Source organism: Plectropomus leopardus, chromosome 8 (genome assembly GCF_026936395.1).
Source record: "Plectropomus leopardus strain MGB_pleo_1.0 chromosome 8, ASM2693639v1, whole genome shotgun sequence".
Taxonomy (NCBI): domain Eukaryota; kingdom Metazoa; phylum Chordata; class Actinopteri; order Perciformes; family Serranidae; genus Plectropomus; species Plectropomus leopardus.
This window is the reverse complement of record NC_142183.1, coordinates 31,568,702-31,589,823: the sequence shown is the minus strand read 5'-3', so window position 1 is coordinate 31,589,823 and position 21,122 is coordinate 31,568,702. Positions and strand designations below refer to the sequence as shown.

Here is a 21,122-nt window from a genome sequence, read left to right as displayed (position 1 = left end):
TGAAAGCATTGAGAGGCATCACTTCTGTTTTTTGTAGATATCCTGACAGATTGTTGTAGTATTTAAAAAAAATAAAAATAAAATCTGCTTTTGACTGATCTTGTTTAGTAATGCATAGCTGTATATCATCAGCATATAATGATACGTTGGTCTCTACAATACCAAATTTTGTTCTGTTGATGTGGCGGTTAGTTACGATATTCGCTGTCAGTAGTTCAGTGGCATAGGTGAATAATAACTGTGATTATGAGCATCCCTTTCTGGTTTGTCTTCCTTGAGAGAAGAGTTTAGATAGAATTTCATTGTTTAAGAGTTCTGTATAGTAGTTTTAGATGGTCAATAAATGTCTGACCCAAATTATTAAATTATGTATTGCAAGGTCCAAAAACAAGTTCTATGTGGTTGATGTGGTTATCTTGGCAGCTTAATGGTTACAAGTCTTGCCGAGGTAAATTTGGGCATTGGGATCCTATTGCATGTCATACCCCCCTCTCTTTCCCATTATGCTCTGTCAAGGTAAAGGTGAAAATGCCCAAAAATATCTTAAGAAAGAGAGTGAAGAGTAAAAGAAGTATATAATTCATAAACAAGACAAGAATTTCCAGGTCATCTTTCTGTAGGAAGTGGTGCCATTATTTACAGGTCATCAGGAGGTCACCAGGGTCTTGACAGCACATCACCATAGCAACAAGAATCTCTCCCATCGTTCTGAAGAAAGAAACAGAGGCGAAGAGATGAGAGAGGGAAAAAAAGACTCTAAAGGTGTTAATGATTGAGGTGCAACAAATTATTCTTGTGGGGTCATTACAACAGCAGAGAACAAGTTCTACTTCAGTATTTGAAATCACCGCAGGAGATTCTAATAATGATATGATTAATGATTATTATTAAATTTATATTGAAAAAATGAAAATGATGATGATATGATGTCTTTATTGACAGAATAACAGGCTGAAATTAGATAATTTAAGCTTTGGTGGAACCATAAAGCAACAACACTTTGACATTTAACCTGCAAAAAGACAGCATTAAACCAGAGGTTGGTCATCATTGTGTGGAGGTGACGTGGTTATTCACTTTAACCGTTACTGTGGAGTCCAGCTTTCCCTTAATGGAGCTGTCAATTGGGGGACTTGTTTTTTTGTTGTTTTTTTATGTTCCTCTGCATTTTAGAGTAAATCTCAACAAGACTTTAGATGTTTAAAACCTGCATTGTTACCATAATACTAGTTTGCAGTCTCTTTACTTCACTGCCTTTATCGGTACATTGAATGCTATCGTGGCAAAAAACAGCCGCTCTCATTGTGAACTCATAAAATACCGTTGCTTTATGCAGACTACATTTTCTATACACAGTTTTCATGCAAACTGTTAATTACTCTGATGCTTTGCTCACAGATCTTTCTTAAAGCATACAAGCAGCAGACATGCAATCTCCTCAGCAACAGCTGAAGGATAATCAACAATCAGTGAAGCTGCAGGGCAATCAGCAATCAGTGTGACCTGACACCATCTAGGAGCAAATGACAAAAAATTCCTTTAGTTAAAAAAAACAAAAAAACAGTCACAGGTGTAGGTAATGGTGCCTTCCAAGTCGGAAGTCGATAATCATGGAGTTTTTTTGACTTCCGACCTAAATGCATTCCAGTGCATCTGCTCTCGAAAATGTGGATGCCCACAGGAAACTCCTGTTGGTTTGACTAGCCTCTGAACATCAGAAGCACAGTACCAGACATGTCACCTACCATAGAAAACTTTTCAGCGATTTTTCTATCCTAGTAGGCTACATGCAGATTCATTGATGTAGGTAGCTAACAGAGACAGGAAGAGTAGGTTAGTAGGCTACTACATGCTCACAAAAACAAATCAGCTGCATGGAATGGAAATGCCCTACGGAGTTGTTATAGCACATTTCACACAATTCAACACAAATACTTCATAAAAGTAAAAACTGACAAACAGGTAATTCTGTTTACAGTTCATCATATGTGCCTCCACATTGCTGTGACATCAATTCAACCAACTCGGTCTACATGGATCTTGCCCGAGTTTCCGATTTGGAATCCCGACTTGAATGGCTGTTCCATTGCACTTTTCCAAGCCGGAGGTTGTTTTTTCCCAGAGATCCGAGTACAATGGAACGCAGCATAATAACTGTAACGAAGACTCTGTTCAGTCACACTAGTGTTTAACGAGACTCGTGGCCTATTAATGCAGTAAACAGAAAAGAGGGTGAAAGACTTTCATTTTTGTACTGTAATTAGTAAAAAGCTGGAGAATGTGTGCTTTTCACAATGTGTCATTTACAGTATTTGGCAGGTTGGAAGATGGCTCAGCCCCGGATAATTTAAAGAAATTGGATGGATGAACAGATGGATCAGAATAATAGTAGTCAAGTACAAAACACTCAATTAAAAAAAAACTAGTATCATCATAATGAAATGTGTTGGGGACAAACAGTGTAACCCATCGTGACTGTCCACCAGCTGAAGAGACAGGCGGTGCCATAATGAAGTTGAAATGCCAAGCAAATGTCATAAAGCTGAAATATCACAGAGTTGAACTTGAGTTAATTATGAAAACAAACAGCCATGTGATCAAAGATGGAGTGTGATCTATTAGAGCGAGGGGAGGTATTGGTCCCAGGAGTGGGGCGAGAGACCTGCAGTTTATTAATATGGATGAGGCTCGTTCTCTTTGCGTAGTTCTAATTCACTCTCATTTACACACTTAGACACACACACACACACACACACACACACACAAACAGGCCCTCTCATCTCTTTGTCAGTTCAGTTCCTCTCAAAGATTATTTCCTCTGTCTTCCTCTCTGTGTTTTCCCATGAGGAGCCTCAGAACAGCTGTACAACAGTTTATTGTATCAACGATGAAGACATTAATTTGCTCAAAGAGACAGAATGAGAGAGAGGAAGAGGAGGGGTGACAGTGCGATTTTGTTAATGATTATGTCATTCATCTTCTCTTCATCACCCCATCCTTTCTTTTGTCAGCTTCTGTTCTCCGCTTTTTGTTTCTTGTCTAATTTTTCTAGTTACAGAACTTGAAATATGTACGGTCTAAGCTGATCATGTCAAGAGACTGTTTCCAAATTGCAAAATACCAATTCAGAAATTGCTGTAACATTTTAAAGGCATTTATTGTATCACTATGTCTACTTAATAGCTTTTTTCCCAGAGCAGCATATCTCCTCAGTCTATCCATCAATCCATTTTCATCCACCTCTCCTGGGCCAGTTCTCAGAGGCAGCAGGCTGAGCAAAGTACTCCAGACATCCCTCTCCCCAGCAATGCTTTCCAGCTCTTCCAAGGTATCCTGAGATGTTCCCAGGCCAGAGGAAATATATAATTTCTCCAGCATGTTCTGGGTCTGCCCCAGAGCCTCTTACCTGTTGGACATCCCCGGGACACCTGTATTGGGAGGGCCCAGGTGGCATCCTGATTAAATGTCCAAACCACCTCAACTGGCCCTTTTCGACACAAAGGAGCAGTAAGCTCCACCCAGATGTCTGAGCTCCTCACCCTGTCATCCTTTCAGTCACTACCCAAAGCTCACGACCATAGGTGAGGTTTGGGACATAGATGGACCAGTAGATCAAAAGCTTCACCTGCAGTGATACGTGCACTCAGTATGCACTGGGAATTCCATATTACTATGCTTTTTAGTATGTCCTAAACCTTAGCATAAAAACAGTACTTGAATTGCATATTAAATCCTGTGAAATATTGTTGTATACAGACAATGGACACTACGCTGGCATTATTCCCCTCAATGCAATGCAGTACTGATGACAACATTTTTAACAGCGGACAGCGACCGAGGCAGCTCTGTAATGTCAATAAGGAATAAAACCCTCTCTAGAGTGACAAACTTTGGTCATGAGTGTGCTGCCTGAAAACACTCTATAAAGTATAATGGTAACTATTGTGGCTTCTAAATAAGCTTGAAATAGCCACCCACAGACACCATGGTAGATACACTCCCAAAAGACATGGACAAACATTAGCATTCATTAGGAGTTGTATTTTGGTCCCTATGAGTAATTAAGGTCCAATATTCACACTCTGATTTGGTCTTCACGAAAACAAGACAAGGTTAGAGTCTACATTTATCCGGCTCTGTCAGACTCAGGCACAGTGGTGTTTCGAGACAAATGCTACTACTAAAGGTTTTTGTGTTTTAGACCATGATTTGCCCTAGTAATCATTAAAGTGTGTTTGCTTTACACTTCATTGATTCACATGTCTACACACACACACACACACACACACACACACACACACACTCTTTGTCGCACAGACAAGACAAATCACCTCCCTCGCCCTTCGCAGTAGGAGACAGCTCTTTGACAGAAGAACAGAAATTGTCACACATAACTGCTCTGACACACACACACACACACACACACACACATATATATATATATATATATAAATACATACACTAGCCCCTCACGAGACTCCCGGGTAAGAAGACAACGACAAGCTGTCAGCGTGCGTGCCTGTGTTTGTGTTTGTGTGTGTGTGTGTCAGTGTTCGAGAAGCTCTTCTTAATTAGCAAGCTATCCTGATGACAACAGACTAGGGTCAAACTGTGCTGGGCTGCACCGAGTGTGTGGGTGTTAAGGAGCATCGTTTGACTTCTCTCCTTCATGACATGTCTGAGAGCTGAAAACACTCCCTAATCACTTCGGAGACACATACCCCCATCACTATCACACACACACACAGTTCATGATGCGCGTTGATGGATTGCACCCAGGCCAGACAGAGTGTAGCTCCTCTTCCCTTTTGTTTCTTGTTTGCTGAGCAGATGCTTCGTAATGACACACACAGACACAACCTGGAGCTGCTCCATTTAAAAATCAACAGGAAACAGCCTTTGTGGATTCATTGCATGTTCCCTTGAATGCTGACTTGTTGCGACTTTTAATTGCAGGAAAATGAGAGTTTCTTGAAACCAATTTAATAAATGATGGAACAGTTTACACCAGAAATAACCCCTCTAACCTTGAAAACATTAGCTCTGTTTCTGTCAGCTGTCTGGCTCTCTTTCCATCCCATCAGCCGAGGCCACTGCATTTCAGCCATAAAAAGCTGGAGGCTGCAGATTGGCCCCGAGGCAGATCTTTTAATTAATAACCATAAGGTTGCCGGTTGCACAGGAGGCCGTTTTCCGGCTGTGTATCATGTGTTAAGTGGTTAAGTGCACATGATTTAATGATATCATTTTGTGCCTTCAGTGGTTGTGACTGTAGAAGAGGTCATTTCAGTGAGTGGATCATCTTGATAAGAGACTGTAGCTGGGCTTTAAGCCAAGTGCAGGAATTTGATAGGCTTGACGCAACAGCTAAGTTTGGGTAATTTGATGAGATTCCTTTAAAGAGTAACAACAACGGGCTAAGAAGTGTTTCAGCGCCCTCTCTAGTGGAAACTTTAAAGCGTGTCATGTCTTAGGATCTGTTTACACGGCAACAGTTCTTGCATGAAACGTTAAACTTTTTTTTTGTGATTTGGCCTTTCGTTCACATGACAACGGCTTATTGGGGCCTAAAAACGCAGAGTTTTTCCCTTTTCTAGAGTGTAGCTTTTTGAAACATTCTGTCAACATGTAAACTGGTTGTAAGGATCCTGTGAGAATGGTGACTTCACAGCCACACTTCACGCATGCATGTTGAGTTTTTCTTTGGTGTGTCATTATAAAGTTACACTGCCAACTACTGACCTGGCATGCATACTACAATATTTTGGGTTGTTTTTGCAGATCTGTGTACACAAGGATTGTTTTCACAATTTTATCATATAAATGCAGTTTTGGGGTTTTTTTAAACACAGAGGAAAAACGTATATTACAATACTTTATTACAATACTAAATTACAAAAAACTTACAAAAAATGTTTAAAAAATGAAAATCACACAAGTAAGAATGAGACCTTTGAAGTTTTGGATATAAAATTTAATTTTAGCATATTTTCTTTGGATTAGTCTTTCTTATTTGCAACTTAAAAAACCTTGTTTTTGTTTATTTTAGGAACTTTAACCACCAACTAAAGATTTTTGCTGTTGAATGTGAACAACCTGTCAAGCACAACCTCCAAAAAATGCTCCATGTATTGTTACTCCATGTTTCTCATGGATGCATGGCTATTAGAGGTGTGTATTATAAAAGGGATAGTTTTTTCCCATCTCTAGACAGCATGAAATACGACAAACGCTAGCTGTCACCAAGAAATAGAAACAATTTGGCCAATACTAATCGATAATGGAAAGACTTTTCCATTTTCTGTCAGATTTTCTCTCAGGCAGTTTGTTTATCTGCATCAAGCAAATGGAAACAAACCTAATTCAGACATTTCAAAAGTTTGAGGTTGGACAGCTTGACAGTCGGGTGCAAACGCAGCTCGAGTGCTGTTGGCTGTCTCTCCTGCCAAAAACTGCCCGCCTGTGTATTTGAGTGTGCAGCAGCCCTGCTAGTACTGATGCCCCTTCTGCTATCATTATTTAGCTACTTAACGCCATAAAGAGAAACAGAATAAAAAGAAGAGAATGGGGCCATGAGGCTGCAGTAATGGGCTTGTAATGGACTATAAAACAGCAGTAAAATCCACACACTTACCCTCACAGGCCAAATAACACGCTCATACACACAAGCCATATCTCTATCTTCTTCACACCGCCTCAGACTGGCATGGATCAAACGATAATGATGTATAAACTGTTACAAAACATGCAGCTGGACAATTGCACTTGAATATATTTCAGAGTGAACCAGTGTTTGTTTTCCATAACAGCCACCATTGTGTGGAAAAGTGATTTTCAGTCTGCAGGAAAATGTCAATAACCATAATGCAGGAAAATAGAATGGAAGAATACAAAGAGGAATAGACACTGAAGCAGACAGCAATCACACACACACACACACACACACACACACACACACACACACACTGCTCACTGCTCTCCCGCCCTGATAAAAGAGTCTTTGAGGCTGTAGCCTGGGGATTAGATTTGAGGATGTTGTTTCTCCCCCTGTCCTCCTCATTCCCCTGTCGTGCCTCCTCCACCACAGTGAAGTACACTGCAAGAATGTCCATTTAACTGGTCTCTTAGATGCATATTCGTTCTTTCATATTGTGCTCAAAACAAAATCTTGCAATCGGTCTGACAGAATGATGCCAAAGTAGTTTTTCTTGTTTCAGGGGTTTTCTCTATCCACGTCTTAACATGCTGAAGGATTACATCATTCAAGGAAATTCTCGAAACAAGATCATCTGTGCTGAAAAAAACAAGTGTTTTTCTAAAGCTTGAATGAAAGAATTAAAACCTCATTTCAGAGAAAATGAATAAACGAGTCAATGGATATTTCTTGCGTTTACATTTGGTCAGAGCAAACATTTGCTTGTGTTTCTAATCTTTTCTGATTAAAAATCAAGGAGCAACATTTGTGGAAGGGGAGAAGAGGCTAAAGAGAAAGCGGTTGGACCAGGATGCTGTTCGTTTATAGGAATAAGTCCTAAAACCTGGAAGTGAGTTAGCGTTTCAGCACTCCCGGTCCCCTCGTCTTGACGTCAATGGGTTTTTTGAATGGGTTTTTGGTTAGAAGCCTGAAAATTAAGGGCTGTAGTTAACACAAGCTTAAGAGACCTTTACGTTTCATTCTATGACATAAAATATGTCTGTAAAAGCCCCACTGTGTACTTTGAAGCTTTTATGTATCTCAAAAAAGGCATTTGCTATCAAGTGATTAATGAGACTATAACATCATCACACCAAACAAAGTCGTGTTGTGGTGGTGACGTCACGCGACTGTAGAATAATTTTTTATAGCCTGACTTTAGTTTTTTATTTCTGGCGATTGCTCTTAGGTTTTAAAAAATACTGCAAGTGGTGTTCATTAGTAAAGATTGTCTTGCTGAACAAAATGTGTAAGTATCATAAATGTTTGTTTGCCATCCATCCATCCATTTTCTTCTGCTTATCTGGGGTTGGGTCGCGGGGGCAGCAGCCTAAGCAGGGAAGCCCAGACTTCCCTCTCCCCGGCCACTTTGTCCAGCTCTTCCCGAGGGACCCCAAGGCGTTCCCAGGCCAGCTGTGAGACATAGTCTCTCCAGCGTGTCCTGGGTCTTCCCCGGGGCCTCCTACCGGTGGGACGTGCCCTGAACACCTCACCAGGGAGGCGTCCTGGAGGCATCCTAATTAGATGCCCGAGCCACCTCATCTGGCTCTTCTCAACGTGGAGGAGCAGCGGCTCTACTCCTCCCTCCTCCCTCCTCCTGTTTGTTTGCCATAGAGCTTATTTTCTGCAATAATCCAGAATCCAATCGAAAAATCCCATAGGCCTACAGAAAAATGTCATCCCTCAAGCACTCTATTCAAGATTTCCACTTTTCACACTATCAGGACAGTCGAAGGTGGGTTGGGTCATGCTCCTCCAGATGATGATATACCTGGAGCCACATGACCATAACCTACCTTTGTAGATACACCTTTGGCATATATTTGTGAGAATGTATATGGTTGTTGTTTCATTTCTTTTTTCTTTTGTTTTTATTGCTTGATTCCTACCTTATTTAAATGCTGTTTGTGATATTTTTCTTTATGACCCTGATGAAGGCCACAAGTTGGAATGTGTTGGTTTTGCAATAAAGTTGTTCTAAATAGGCTACAAGTGTTGCTGAAGTATCGACCCCTTCTGATTTTTTTCCCCTTTTCAATGCACCTTGGAAGTGAGTTAAGTTGTTCCAGAAACCCTCATGCTGCTTTTCTTTATACATCCATGGCACTGTAGTTGTACATCAGCTAAATGGTAATGTTAGTATCCCAATATACTCAGAATCACAATGTTTAAATACCTATGGTTAGCCAGCAAAGTTTACAATGTTATAATCTTAGTTTGTCATGTTGGTGTGCTAACCTTTGCTAATTGGCACTAAACGCAAAGTATACTGTAGAGAAGGGGTTGACAGGAATGTTTTTAGTTTTGTAGGTATGAAGTCATCACAGTTGTTAGGATACATCATCAGGCAATCATGAATGTCTGAACCAAATTTTGTACCAGACCTTGTGACACTGGGATATTTCATTTAGGAAAAAAAAGAACCTGCTGCTTGGGTTGGATAAAAAATCAGGAGCAACTGTCATATGATTAATCCTCTTGGAACCATGAATATCTGTACTAAATAAAATCCTATCAGTAGTTTTATTCGAAGAAAAACCACAACACACAGCTTTGTTATTACATCTTATGTTTGTCAAAATGAATCATCTTTTTGATTCCATTCTTAACTTGCATAAAGTACTCGTTGAGTAAAAAGAAAATTGGAGATTGTCACTGATTGAATTTCTGTTTACCCACAGGAAAAATAATCAAATCCCTCTGATAGCTGGATGTAAGGGAGCATGCAACCACCAATCAGGAGACACTATGGGGCGTGATGTAACTGTGTAATGACTCACAGCCCCCAGGAACCAAAAACACATGAAAAACTACTGAATTTTTGTCGTCTGGTCTCCTGTCTCTGGGCTATGGGCTCCACAGACTAAAACCTGTCGCATATCATCCTGTCTCATAACTGTCCCATCAATCCCTCCCACCACACACACCTAAACAATCTTAAACCAACCCTCGCAGTGAAGTAGAAAGAGAGAGAGAGAGAGAAAAGAAATCTCTTTGGTGATTCAAGCCGCAGGCAAGACATCAGAAACTAGACACTCAATTTTAGTTTCGCAGTAATCTCTGTGCTTCTACCTGTAATCTGTACAGTGAGACACTGGCTTGCAACTAAATGTCTCCCTTGTTTCTGGAGGGCAGAATTCAATTTGTATGCCTTCGAACAAGCATGTTGTTCTCTGTGTGTGTGTTTGAAGCTAATAAAGCTGATGGCACTTTGAGCTACTGGTTTGATTAAAGAGAATTACTATGTCTTGTAGTGTGTCTTTGCCCCCTCATTCTCATTCCAAGTTTCTCTTTTCTCATTTCCTCTGTCCTCTCCGTTACGAACGCTCTGGAAGAAAGGATCAGAGAGGCAAGAAAGGAAAGGGAGGAGAGGCGGAGAGTAGAAGGTGGGTGGTTGTTAACCTTTACAGAGATGCCACTTTGTTGATTTTCCTCTGTTTCATCTTACACTTCAACTAATTAAAGCCATCAAACACACACACACATGCACACACAGCTACGGGCATTTCTCAGTCTGCTAATTAAAGCATCTGTTTCTACCTGATCTGTGCTGCTTTGGCCTCGATTGCTCTCCTCTTTCTTTCCATCCCTCCATCACCTCAGCCTTTACTAAGACGGGAGCCGGCGCATCCGTCTGTACGTCTTGATCATTTAACGAGTCGGTCACATGCGTCACTTTCTATGAAGATGCAGATTGATTCAGGTTTGTGGATGCATTTATTCACTCCTTCACCTCTCCCTATCAATTTGTCCTCCATCCTCCACCTCTTCTCGTCTTTCCCTTGCGTTGCCTCACCTAACCTCTCATCTTCTCTCCTCTATCCCCTCGTTGGTGAAGAGGCTCAGCCATCATTAGTGACCCTGGCGCTACCTCGCCACAGTTTAGCAGACACGTTTGGGAGTTTGGGCTCCTCCCTTCCAGGGACCACAATTTCACTTTTGCGAGTAAGTTGAATCTCAGTTCAGCAGAAGAGGAAACTGTGATGATAGAAGCCTTTAAATAGTATTTCTTATGTTACAGCAATTCTTAAAAGACATTAACAAGTGGTACGTGACAAGCATTTCAGGCAGAACTGCTAAACGCACTCTAAGATAAATCCTGTTAAATTATCAACAATAAAAGAAGTGGTTTCCCAGCATTCATTAAAGCGCCGTAGCGACTTAACAGCCAGCTGCTAAGATGCATCCACCAGGGTTTAGTATTTTATTGTCATGGTTAATCAAAGGTGCAATATGATGAAAGAGGTTGTCAAACTTTGATGCTGACATCCATAAAAACATTAGAAATGTCTGTCTTCCTTAAGGTTCCACACGGACAAAACAAGTGTGATATTCCTCATGTAGCATTCTCAATTTTTGAAAGGGATCACACCTTCCTTTTTTCACTTTTTTTTCTACTAAGCTGCAGCTGAGAATGTATAAGCCTGTTCCTAATATGATCAAGTTGAGGAGGAACTTTGACATTCCTGTAGTCTGTAAACTTAAGGCTTAGTTATGCTTTCTGCACAAGTGGTTGCATGGCGATGTGTTGAAGCAGTATCGTGACGAGGAAATGTTTGGATCATTCATTCTCTGTGCAGTTTCTGTTCACAAAAAAACAGTATTCACCCAAATGGTAGGTGGAAGGATATTGAAAACTTGCATCTACAGCATGGTTTTCCACCCATCCATGTCCATGTAGTTAGACAATGTTGGATATGCATGAACAAGTGAAAACTCATTGCACAGGGCCCATGTAAAGCACCACATCAGATGATATGGCATCACTTTTGCCATGCAGACACTCACAACCATCGCAGATTCATCAGGCATATGGCTGAAAGTATGCTCTTGCACACATACACCTAAACATCCTGTGGACCTTGTAAGCAGATGTATTGTGTATTATGGTTAACAGTAGGTCATGGAAGCTTGCAGAAGAGCCTATGTGCACATCCTACATCCTAACAAACACTGGATACTTTTCATTATGCTAACTTGTACTTTTTTACATCCTTTCTTTTCCCATGACTCAAAAAATTGTTCCCCCAACACCCTCATAGAGAATCTTCCCATCCCTTAAATACACCTCAAGGAGAGACAAGGCCTCTGGAGGAGCTTGGACCAAGCAAACATTCTACTTTTGTTGTTGTTCTATCCTCCAAACCTACACAACTTATCTCAGACAAAGTGTATACTTTACAAGGGGGCCTACTACCTGCAACTCTAGGCCTAAGGGTTAGGTTGTGAATAGGGGAGCAGGAAAATGTTTGTGCCATGGTATGTTGGCCCCAGGCTGCAAAACCTTGCTCTCGGGATGTGGAATGTGACCCCTTTTTGAGTCTCATTTTCAAGTGAAGGTAAGATGGAACGAAAGATTGCCAGTCGAATTGTTCAGCAGTACTTCAGAAGTTAGAAGTATTGGATTATCATGGTGAAGAGGAAATTGAGCCTAAATGAAAGCTTGCCAGTTGGTCTATATTCCAAGGTAATGAGCTTTAGAAAATGAACTTCCTTAGCTGACTGGACTCGCCCAAAAAGACAGGAATCATAGACATTCAGAAAAAAGTTAGAAGAGAGCCGCCGCTCCATTGCATTGATAGGGAGCAAGTTGAGTTGGTTCAGGTATATGATCTGGATGCCTCCTGGAGGCCTTCCTGTACAGGCATCCAGGGGGTTCCCTTGCTTACCCTGGTGCCGCCAGGACAAGAACCCAAAGCTGGCAGTAGCAGTGGTAGAAAACAGGCAGATGGATGGATGTTTGAAATCTGGAGACACCTTAAGACATAGTCAAGATTTGTCCTGGAATCACTCAATCTGAGCTCTGATTTCATGCCAACCTTTGTCTTAGTTTGGTCCGAGTTTGTGAGAGAGGGGAGGGGTCTCTCTTTCTCAGTCCATTTCTATTCTCTTTGAGGTTATGGTGGCAGCAATACGAAAATGCAAAATTACAATCTGTAGTTCAAACAACAGCCCAGATGAGCAGGAGATGTGGGCACTGGAAAAATGGAGAACGTTTACTGCCCACATTGTTGTACAAGTGACACAAAACTGGTTGAAAACTGGGAAGGTGTTTCCTTAAGCTAACCAGACAGCAGTCATTTTGGCTGACAGGACTGATTTCTTCAACTAAAGGTCTTGCCTTTTGCAGCTTTAACCTCTCCTTTTCTTCGCTCTACCTCCTCCTCCTCTTACCCTTTCATGCGCTGTTGTTTGCCTGTTTTGCTGTACCCCACCGGGAAAAATCAATAAATGGCCAAAATAACAGATTTTACCAGCACAAGTATTTGGTTTGTATTCGTATTGAAAGAAAATATACTGTTTTTCATAGTCTGCTGAGCAACATGGTCGAAGCAAACTATCTTTTCTGTCAAAAATCCATAACTCTGCAGGATGTTCACTTCAACCAATCAGAGACCCAGAATCTTGCCTATGCTCCTCTCCATCTCCCCGTGTCCCTCAACGATTTTTTTTTCTCCAGCAACACACACACACACACACACACACACACACACACACACACACACACATACACACACACAAACACACACCCTGCCGAGCAAGAGACTCGGGGTTGGCAGACAAGTGGCGCTGTCATTTGTCAGCTACATCCCAGAGGTAACATAAGGGATAGGCAACACAAGTGTGTATCTGTGTGTGTGTGTGTGTGTGTGTGTGTGTGTGTGTGTGTCTGTCAGCTAAATTGGCCGTAGCAGTGATGTTGTATGGAATGATCAAACAATCGATCCAAAATTTGGTTTGATGCTTCCTGGCTTGAACTTGAGGAGCCGTGGAGGGAGGAGGGGAGAGAAGAGGCAAAGAATGATGGTGGAAAAGATGAGACATGGAGGAGAAGAAAAAAAGGAAGAGAAGGTGCAAAGAAACAAAGAGTTTTGGAGATTTTTGGGACACTGAGTGTGCTACACTGTGAGCAGAGTTCACAGTCTCAGTCTGAATGCATTTAAATACATTGTGTCTCTTATTTTTAATCATGCTCACTGTGGCTACTGAAACCAGCCCAGTCGTCTCGTGTGTGAATATGTTATCTCACAGAAGTTTATTGTTTGGAGAGAGACTTCTGAATTATGGTGGCCCAGGTTGCCCTGTGTAATACACTACTGCCATCCAGTGGTTAGACAATGGAACTATCATCTTCAGTGGCCCGCTGACATACACTATCTTCAAATAACTTCTCAGTGACACAGAACATAATGAAAAGAGTATAATATTTTTCTGTGTTTATGCACTTGGGACAGTTTCTATACTTCATAAACACCGCTTTTCCCAAACACACTTAAAGCTGTACAAAGACACTTAACACATCTAAAAAACATCCATCAGATACACATACACACACACACACAAAGCATAGTGGGCAGTGCAGCCCTAATATCATCCATTATGCTGTGATCTCCACTAATAGGCCACTCCAGTGGCAGGCTAATTCAAGAGACTGATTAGCATAAGTGAGCTATGGCGTTCATTAGCCTTATCAAGGATTCATAAAGCTGACCAAAATGAATGGGACCCTCTACACGCTGTCCAAGACAAGCACTGAAGTCATTTACATGGGATGTGTTTTCTCCCCACTGATGATACACACACACACAAACACTCAGATTCAGTGCAGAGGGTAGATGTATTCTGTAGTGTTGTAGTCGAGATCACATTAACCGAGACCAAGACTTGACCAAGACCAGCGTGTGCTGAGACTGAGACAAGACCAAGACTTTAAGGACCAAAGACCAAAGCAGAGCGTGTGTGTGTGTGTGTGTGTCTGTGTGTGTGTGTGTGTGTGTGTAAAAATGAAAAAATAAATAAATTTGAAGACAGAAGTTTTACATCCAATCACAGTAATTAGGTTATCAAATAAATCTGTTGAGGCCTCAACTGGTCTCAATTAAAGATCCAGAGTCCACTATGTACGAGACAAGACAAAGTCAAACTGCGTTCGACTCTAAGAGAAGGCCGAGACCCTCTAAAGTAGTCTCAAGACCAAGACAAACCTCGAGTACTACAACACTAGTATTCTGTGAGGCAGTTGAGGGCCTCAGTGGGTAAGTGTTGATAAAAAGAAGAGCTGAAGTATAAAATACAGACATGATTGTGGGCAGTGAGGAACTAATGTCAGTCTCATTTTGCTAACATGGTGCTCTAACAGGGAACACCACCTAAATTAAGAATTCCATTATGTTATTGCTTTAAAAAAGTTCAATCAGTTTTGGGTGTTTTTACATGAGCTACGATACGACTTTATCATACGACTTTATACCCTGTGGCATAGGGTATAAAGTCTGGAGCTACTCCAAAGACAATGAATATGAGTCTGATTTTATGGTTGTACAGAATGTTGGTTTTTTAGACATAAATCAGTTTTTCTCTCTTGTAGTATTCTCAATTGTAAATCAGAAAAAGTCCCCATGTACTCTGAATATTCTGGCTGCTCTCAGTATCTCGAACTTCTTTCACCATCAGTTGTCTATGGAGCAGCTCCAGACTTTATACCCTGTGACATCACAAATATGAGTTTCAACATTCTGGTTTTTGGATCTGGGAGAAAGATGTTCATGTTTATTAATATGTTTGGAGAGTCTTAGGACATAGGAATAAATTAATTTTGAAAATGGGCATAGTTCCCCTTTAAAAAAAGTGAAACATTCAGGAATGCATAACTACGGTGCCCCTGAGAGCTCAATGTATGAATTAAGAAAAAGCTTACAAGGAGACACAAGCAAATGAAGAGACACCTTCATCACCTTCGTCTGAGATAGTTTCTGAAAATATTCTTACTTTTTGGGTCATATCAACACTACTGAAAGGTAAATGACATTAATAACTTTATAAGCCACAAAACCACCGACTGTATGGCATCAAATTGGTAAGGATGTTTGTTCATTTTTGTTTTGTGTCTAATTGCAAGTGCTTGTTCATTTGAAGTACGTCATGCTTTAAGGGTTACAGTACAAAACAGGCTAAAAGAGATTATATTAAACATATTCTGCATACATAAGTGGGAAATTAGAGAGATAAACACCACCAGCTCAGTGGGCTGTAGGCCACTGAAATTACAGCGGCAGTAGAAGCCAGGTTAATGTTCTCTGTGTTCCAAAATATATATTTTTGTTTTACTTAAAATGTTCATCTTGTGGGCCTAAAAACTCATTTGATTACTATGTCAAAGCTGCATTAATTGACCATTTTTAATGTATATTACACTATGTATAAGAATGATCACTTCCATCTCTGCAGTTTCTCTTCAGCTAAATGAGCTGTAAGCATTTAAGCTTTTTGATTTGGTTTCACACCCTGCAACCTTTCAGCTATCATCAGCGTTGTTACAAGCCACAGTTGGGCAGCAGTGCATTACCTGCACCAAACAGCAGACAAAGGAAGCGAAGCATTTAGCAGCTGAGGTTCCAGAAATTTCCCTCATGAGTTGGTTGAGACAAAAACGGAGCTGAAGAAGCCTCTAAATTAGTGCTAATAATGCTGCTAAATGTGTTATTGGGCAACTGTTTGCTAAAAAGTCAGATTCAGTGAATTTATATGGGATTTCTTTTTCCACTGCTCCCAAGCAAAGTTTATGTAGTTTTGTATTTCTCATTACTTTATATTATATAGTTTTTGTTTTCACTTCAGTTGAATTTGCAAAGTGGATTTACTTGTTTCAGATTAATTTTTATTGTTCAGAAAAATTAGTTTAGTCTTTTTGTCATTTCAGTGTTAGTTTTAGTTGTTTTTTTATTGTTATTGTAATATGGGGGATAATTGTCAGGCACAAATTTTCTGAAGTTGACAAATGGTACTATTATATTATAAATAAACACAACACTTTGTGAGAGCAATCGACTCACAGCTATGTAGACATCCCAGTCTCAGCTATCATGAGTACCGACCAGCTTTTCTGTATATTTACATTTTAGTTTAGTTTTTATAAGTACTTGATATTGTTTCACTTACACCCCACCCCTCACCCCCATCCCCAAAATTTTTATTTTTAGTTTTATTTCAGTTGAAGTGAAATTATATTTTTTACACACCTAGTTTCAGTTTTTTTAGATTTATCAACTAGATTAACTTTACTCTCATGGTTAAAAAAAGAGGATTCAATTAGGAAAACCTGTTTTACATTAATTTAATGATTTAGTATTGTTCTTCCATAAAACACAGGAGCTTGAAAGGGACAGATTCATTTCAATTTTCACAGGGTGAAAAATACACACTTTACCACAAGTTAAGTGATCTTGATGTGTAAAATTGATGCTGTACCTCTTTGACAATGGCTAAAATATGACATCTATAGACGCCTTTTCACATGATGAGAGCTACAAACAGGCAAAGTGGCTTCTTACCACGGCTGGCTCCAGGCTGAACGTTGATGGGGAAGGTGCAGCAAAAAGGCTTCCTGCTCTCCTCTTGTGTTTTGGGTTGGGCTGCTGAAAAGTTAAAGACCATAAAATTAGTTTGGAGCAATAAATTGTTTCAACAAGCTGAGGAGGATTTTGCCTGGACAATCAATTTTTGGATGAAGTTGCTAGCCATGCTATGCTGCTGTGGCCTTCCTGAGTCAGTGTAATGCTGAGTGGGATGTATTGTGTGTGTGTGTGTGTGTGTGTGTGTGTGTGTGTAGGTATATTGACACTGGGGTGTCTAGTTGAGTAATGGGGACGTAGCAGAGTTTAGATGGCTTCTATCCTCCTTCCTATCCAATGCTTGAGAAGGTCATCACTCATACAGACAGAGGGGAAGAGAGAGAGAGAGGGCGAGCGACAGTGCTCATTCAGGCAGGAAAGAGAGTGTGAAGTGTGTGTGTGTGTGTCTGTGTGTGTGCACAGGCGAGAGAGAATGAATGTGAGAGAACAGAGAGCTGGGACAGAGACGATGGAAGGAGAATGAGAAACGATTGGTGGACAGAGAGGTGGAAAACGTGTCCTCTTTTAGGAAACTACAACAACGGCCTCCAACTTTCTGTCATCCACTTATTTATTTTCATTTTTTTAATATTAACCCTAAAAAAAAGTATGGGGGCAACCAGATAAGAAATTACCCACAACATTAGCGAGAAATTTGGAAAAGGAACAAGAAAATTACCTGGAAAAATAGTTGTTTTAAAAAAAAGGACAAAAGGAATATTAAAAAGAAAAAAAAGGATTAACAGGGCTTGGAAGTGCTAATTAAATTACAATAATTCCATGTAGTATTATTTCATATATATAATTATGATTAAAAATCAAAAAGAAAACTCCAAGGCACTCTCTTTATTTGAATATAATAAAGGCATTTAAACATTTCAAGAGAGTGCCTTTGAGTGTTGACCTTTAATCCTAGTATATCCCCACCCAAAGAGCACCTTGAACAGACTGACTTTTGAGTCCAGGAACAATCCATTTCTTGCATTTATGTAATTGTGATTATTATAAATATAGTATTTTATGGCTTTTTTACTGTTTTCCCAGGGCATGTTGTCTCAGCTTTTAAAAAAACAATGTTCTAAATATACTAATTTCTTGCAATTTCTGGAACATTACTCACCAAGTTGCTTACTGGCTTTTTCCCCATGTGTTTGAAAGAAAATGCACCAACTTTCTCAGCGTTCAAAAGGTTAAAATACGTGCCTGATATTACTTAAGTGGAGGTGTCCGAAACTCCCTTCACACACTCTTTGGATAAGGGATGTCCTTAATTTTACCAAGCTAGAAAGAATCAGGTGCATATTGAAGGGCTTACTAAGGAAATTTTACATGATGTGGGACCCCTTTTTCCAACATGTACAAGAGCTGAACTTTCCAGATATCCCAGAATGACTGACCATGTATTTAAGAGACATTAAATTGTGATATGACAGACAGTTGTCCAACCAATAACAGTTATTTCACATTTTAATGTTTTTTTTGTTGTTGTTGCTTTTTTACTTCGGCCACTTATCTTAACTGATTTTTAAGTTTAAGTTTTTGTTTTTGTTTGGGTACTGATTCGATTTGTAGTATTTGTCTTGTCTTAATCCTGTCTTGGTTTCATATTGCCTTTTCTTTCACTTGCTTCAGATACGTTTGTTAAATCTCATTTAGTTTGACTCATTATTACTGTCTTGTTTGAAAATTTCAATAAACAAAAAAAAAAGGTAAAATACATGTAAAGGGTGCCTAAAAGCACACAAAAAAATATGTTGCTTTAGGTTTCAAAGGGTTAATATGCTAACCTGCTTCCCAGCACCAGGAAAAATGCTTTTGTGAGGACTGAGAGCAGTCAGCTCAACCACTACAAACCTCTAAAGCCTCATTAAGCACAGCAAACACTCCAGTCTGTGCCATCGCTGCATCAAATCCACACTCAGACACCTGATCTTATAGCAGTCCCACTTGTTAGTTACTGTCTAAATAAAGATCCTGGATTGGATTTGGTGGACAGATCATCAGAAACTCTCTCTTTGGGGTGGTAATCCACATCTTGGATGTGTGCCATTACTCTAGCTTCACTCATTCTGCTGCATTTAAGTTCCAGTGGGAGAATCCGACATCAGACATTAGTCGGTAAACAGCTCTGCTTTCATGTAGTATGTTGTCAGGAAATCAAACCATGAAGACAAATGATAAGAAAAGCTGCAGAGCCTGTAGTCGTCTGTTTGTTTTCAGTTGTTCAGGTTTGGGCGATGATGCAGAAGACGGGCTCCCACAGGCTTTTCAGACTGAGGAAACATCCCGCCTTAAATGGGACTCTTTACTTTCACTGAGCAGCAGAGAAAAGACATTATTCAGGCTGTGATTTCGAGACGAATCCTGGAGCGGCTCCACAGATAGTGAATAATGTAATGACTGCTTGGAGACCGACTGCTCAAGATTTCACTGGGATATGAGAACATTTGCTGCTTAACAGCAGGACGCCCCAAATACTGGCAAACTTGTGTGAATGAAAAATCTCCAACAACAAGAGTCAGAGCCCACACTATCACTAAACTGGTGTGCCAGGTACAGGCCCAGGGACCCAAAGTGCAACGGGGGCCCTCACTTGCAAAATGTTACACAAACTGACATGTACTGACTAGGAGGAGATTTAAAATGACCATAAAAACATGTGAGGAAACTGCAAAGATAGCCAAAATGACTACAAAAGGGGCAAAGCAACAACAGAGACACATAACAATGACAGCACAAAATTACCACAGATACACAAAATAACCAAAACAGACAAAATTACCTCAAAGATGCAAAAAACAAAAAGATACAAAATGCCTAAAAAAGACAAAAAAAAAAGACATAAAACGACAACAAAAAAAAAAGACTGAAAAAAGTCACAAATTTACAAAAAAGACAAAAAATTACCTTAGAGATTTGGAACAACTTGTGACTGTCCTCTGGCTTTAACAGGGCCTTCTGTGTGAAACACAAAACAACCACAAAGAGATACAAAATTAATAAAAACAGATAATATTACCTCAAAGAGACATAAAAAAGACCTCAAAAAGACACAAAACAACTAAAAAACACTTTGGCTGGCGATATTAATGCCTTAATCTTGATGCTATTAAGGTCCATAATGAACAAGTTCATGTCTTTTAATCATGTTAACTGCTGACTGACATTCCCGTCTGTATGATGCTGTACTGGGCTGAGTTTTGTTAGTGACAGCAACCACATCATGCTGGCCTCTCAGTAAAGGAGCAGAATAATGCTCCAAAGTTGGGCTAGATTTTGTTGATGGAAAAACGGCATGGTCATTTTACAGGAGTCCCTTGACCTTTGACCTCATGATATTTGCATGAAAATGGGTTCTGTGGGTACCCATGAGTCTCTCCTTTACAGACATGCCTACTTTATGTTAATCCCTTTCAGTTTTTTGCTGCTATTTGATTCCAAATCCAGACAATCTGGTAAGAATTGCTTTATCTTGCCAATATGGACTTCAATATTGTTCTCCAATGCAAAATAATGGAATTAAAAACTGTGACTAATCACGATTAACATAACACAATCACAATGATTTCAGAGACGCCAAGAAGCAAGAGACAAAAACCAACTAAAAAAAGCCACAGAATAACTTCAAAGAGACACTAAATTACCTCTTAGAGACACAAAACGACTTGTGACGGTCCTCTTGCTTTAGCAGGGTCTGTCTGTCCCCCTGCAGTCTTGCAGGACCTGGTAGACAGAGTCAGTTAATAGGTGCAACTGGAAGCACCTGCCAGTCTCTCAGTGACACCTGTTGCAGTCAGTTCTCTCCCTCTTCCTTCATCCAGCACCATGTTCTTCAAAGACACAAAATGACTGCAAGACACAAAACAACAAAAAAGACAAAAAATTACCTCAGAAACACAAAATTATTGGACACAAAAGACAAAAAAAAGGCACAAAATTGTCACTGAGACATAGAACAACTGCAAAGAGACAAAATGACTAAAAAAGACACAAATGACAAAAAAGTACAATTACCTTAGTTATAAAACAACTGCATG

The 21,122-nt window shown here is 40.0% G+C and overlaps 1 long non-coding RNA gene across 1 annotated transcript; it reads right to left on the bottom strand.

The window, feature by feature from the left end:
* Window positions 1–556: 556 nt before the first annotated feature.
* LOC121947744 (uncharacterized) lies at window positions 557–20,865 on the bottom strand. The gene is made up of 4 exons (XR_006106109.2): window positions 20,730–20,865; window positions 19,993–20,043; window positions 17,026–17,106; window positions 557–708 (listed from the first exon to the last, which is right to left on the bottom strand). It is a non-coding gene; the product is annotated as an uncharacterized LOC121947744 (long non-coding RNA).
* Between the last annotated feature and the right edge of the window lie 257 nt (window positions 20,866–21,122).